This window comes from Rhinopithecus bieti, unplaced genomic scaffold (genome assembly GCF_001698545.2).
Source record: "Rhinopithecus bieti isolate Rb0 unplaced genomic scaffold, ASM169854v2 scaffold_62671, whole genome shotgun sequence".
NCBI lineage: Eukaryota > Metazoa > Chordata > Mammalia > Primates > Cercopithecidae > Rhinopithecus > Rhinopithecus bieti.
Window position 1 is genome coordinate 1,052,363 of NW_016824251.1, and position 4,021 is coordinate 1,056,383.

Consider the following 4,021-nt stretch of genomic DNA (forward strand, 5'->3'; position numbering starts at 1 on the left):
TTTTTTTTTTTTTTTTTTTTGTATTTTTAGGAGAGATGGTGTTTTATCATGTTAGCCAGGATGGTCTCGATCTCCTGACCTCGTGATCCTCCCGTCTCGGCCTCCCAACGTGATTTTTTTTGTATTTTTAATAGATACGGGGTTTCACCTTGTTAGCCAGGATGGTCTCGATCTCTTGACCTCATGATCCACCCGCCTCGGCCTCCCAAAGTGCATTGGGCGCTGGGATTACAGGCGTGAGCCACCGTGCCAGGCCCTTATTTATTTATTTATTTATTTATTTATTTATTTATTTATTTATTTATTTTGGCACTTTGTATACTATACTGTTTGGAAGGAAGTCACTATGTACAGCCCATATTTAATGAATGGGTTGTTATGTACCACCTCCCTGAATAGCTACATAAATTATTTGGAATTCTTCTGCATGGGTGACTTATATGTTCTTCTCCATTCATTTATTCAATCATTTATTTATTTACATCAGCATGAATTCATAGATATTTAGTTTATATTTATTGCTCCAATTGTTGTAGCTTTCAGCATCAAGAGCTCTCATTTGGTTCCTGTGTCCCTTTGACATTTTCCCATCATTGTGGAAGGTTATTGTTGCTTTTGAGGACTTTCTAACTTTCTGGTACTACAAAATGTTCCAGGTTCATCTCATATATCTCCTCCTCCAGTCCTAGAATCAGCTATCTTTCCAAAGAGCCTTGATTCCTTGTATTGGAGAATGATAGTAGAAATTAAGAACTGAGCACTACATGTGCTTTTGCTACGGTGGCATTATTGCTGCTAGGCTCTCTTAGGTTACAGAGCAAGAATATATATGTGTGTATTCCTTCCTTTTAAATTTTAACTGCTTTAAAAAAAAAAAAAAAAAAAACTTGCCACGGGAACAGCAAGTCCCAATCCTTTGTTCTAAGAAAGCCTACACATGAAAATTAATTACCCTTTTATTGGTGACAAAACTGGATTTTGTATTATAGCACCTAATTTTGGAAATTAAAATTATTTTGATTATTTTCTTTTACTAGACTTGTACATTGGAGATCTATTTCTCTACTAAATCATAAACCTGAGAAAATGAGGGATGGACATCGAGAGGGTATTTCCACTAAGCCAATCTAAATGTCTAGCACATAAAATTTGTTAGTAACTTAATCTGCCATTTTGATAGCAACTTCATGTGGTTGATCAACTTTTCAAATTACACAGATCATAAGTGTTTTAATTATATTATTTGGTGAGTTTTGATAAGAGTATACACCCATGTAAGTATCACTGCAAAGAGAACATTTCTATGCTGCTTGTGGGAATGTAAACTAGTACAACCACTATGGAAAACAGTGTGGAGAGTCCTTAAAGAACTAAAAGTGGATCTGCCACTACTGGGTATCCACTCAGAGAAAAGAAGTCATTATATGAAAAGATGTTTGCAGATGCATGTTTATAGCAGCACAATTTGCAAACACAAAAGGTGGAACCAGCCCAAATGCTCGTCAATTAACGAGTGGATTAAAAAACTGTGAGAGAGAGAGAGACATCACATTGATATATATTATATATGATAATATATAATAAGATATATATGAGAATATATGTCATCATAGATTATATATATTACTGTGCAGTGACAGATATATATAATCTATGATGACATATATTATCATATATATAATTATCATATATATAATATATATGATGGAACACTACTCAGCCATAAAAGAAATGAATTAATGGCATTCACAGCAACCTGAATGAAGTTGAGGACTATTATTCTAAGTGAAGTAACTCAGGAATGGAAAACTAAACATTGTATGTTCTTACTCATAAGTGGCAGCTAAGCAATGAGGATGCAATGGCGTATGAATGATATAATAAACTTTGGGAACTCAGAGGGAAAGAATGGGAAGGGGTGACAATTAAAGATGAAATTCGGTTTAATGTATACTGCTAGGGTGATGGGTGTACCAAATTCTCACAAATCACCACTAAAGAACTTACTTGTGTAACTAAATACCATCTGTTCCCCAAAACCTAAGCGTTTTTTTTTTTGTTTAAAGATACACAACATTTCTATCATACCAGACAGTCATTGTCTCAATAGGCAACTAATGTGATGATTAAAATTCCTGTAGGTTAGTTTTATCTATTCTGGAACCTTATAAAATGGATTATACAGTCACTATATACTCTTATGGATGTGGCTTCCTTTATTCAACTAAAATTTTGATATTCTTTTATTCTATTCCTTGCATTAGTAGTTTATTACATTTTATTGCAGAGTACAGTTTCATTGCGTGAATACACCATAATTTGTTTATCAATTTCCTATTTCCTGCATATATTTTCAGAATATTTGGCTTGTTTAAACTTTTCACTTCCTATTAGTAAAACTGATATATCGTTCATATATAAGTCATTTATTTCTCTCGGGGATACTCTAAGAGCAGAATTTCTGGATCATATGATAGATGCACTAAAGTGCTTGTAGAATTTTACATTCTTAGCAGCAGTGTATAAATGTCTCAACTTCTCGACAACCTTGTCAACATTTGCCTTTGTCAGGTCATTTAAGTTTAGCCATTTTAGGTGCATTTTAAATGGAGTATTTAATTTACTTTTCCTGGTAACTAATAATGATGAGAACTTTTGCATATGCTTCTCAGGCATTCCTCTATTTTTTTGTGTGTAAAATTGTGTATTCAATGTTTTGCTCCCTTTTGAAAATCTAGTATTTTGTATTTTGTCATTAATTAGATATATTTATTAGTAGAATTTTATTATATATTCTAGGTTGTGTTCTTTGATAGATATATGTATGGTAAATATTTTCTTCTGGTCTGTGTCTTAATTTTGTTATCTTGTGAGTGTCCCATGATAAGCAGAAACTCTTAATTATGATAATGATCAATGTACTAATATTTCATCTTTTATAGCTTGTGTTGTTGTATCTTGATTGATAATTATTTGTTTGCATAAAAGTTTGTTCTAGAAACTTCATGGTTCTGTTTTCTACATTTGGACCTGTGAACAACCCCAAATAATAATAATAGTAATAATAATAATAATAACAATTACTATTATTATTATTGAGATGGAATCTCACCCTGTTGTCCAGGCTGGAGTGCAATAGGGTGAATTCGGTTCACTGAAACCTCTGCCTCCCACGTCCAAATGATTATTCTGTCTCAGCCTCCTAAGTAGCTGGGGCTGCAGGCGTCCACCACCACACCCAGATAATTTTTGTATGTTTAGTAAAGATGGGGTTCACCATGTTACCAAGCCTGCTCTCAAATTCATTTAACCTTGTAATCCACCCACCTCAGCCTCCTAAACTGCTGGAATACAGGTGTGAAGCCACCGTGCCTCAGCCAAATTTTTTTTTATATAAAGGAGATGATTCATTGAAGTTTTATATGGTTCTCTAGTTGTTCCACACCTGTTGAAAAGACTTTTCTTTTCCCTCATTGACTTGCCTGTGACTCCTCAACATTAATTGAGTTTTTTCCACTATTGGTCTACATTTATAAAATGCACATATCACAATTTCTATACTTCATAAATATAAATCAGTGTTATCCTCTGTACTTCTTGTTTCAAATTTTTTTTTTAAAGTATATAGATTTTTGCACTTCCATGATATTTTTAAAAGCAAATTTCTCAGAAATTTTGGGATTGTAGTTGGATTGTATTGCATTAGGTCCAATTGGAAACAATTGATGACATGCCAATATTTAATTTCCAAATCATGAACAGGCATACTCTCAATAATAAGTCTCTAATTTTTCACAGTTTTTTCTGAATTTTTTGGAATAGAGACCTGCACATTTCTGCTAAATTAAATCCTTAATGTGTTTCTGATGCATGGTAAGCAAATTTTAAAAAAATTCTAAATTTTAACCTTTCCAAATTCCAGATTTGCTGCTGGTATTGACAATGTATAACAATTTTTGTACATATACCATTTATCCACTAACTTTCTAAGTTATTGATCCAAGGTTTATTTTTCATATTG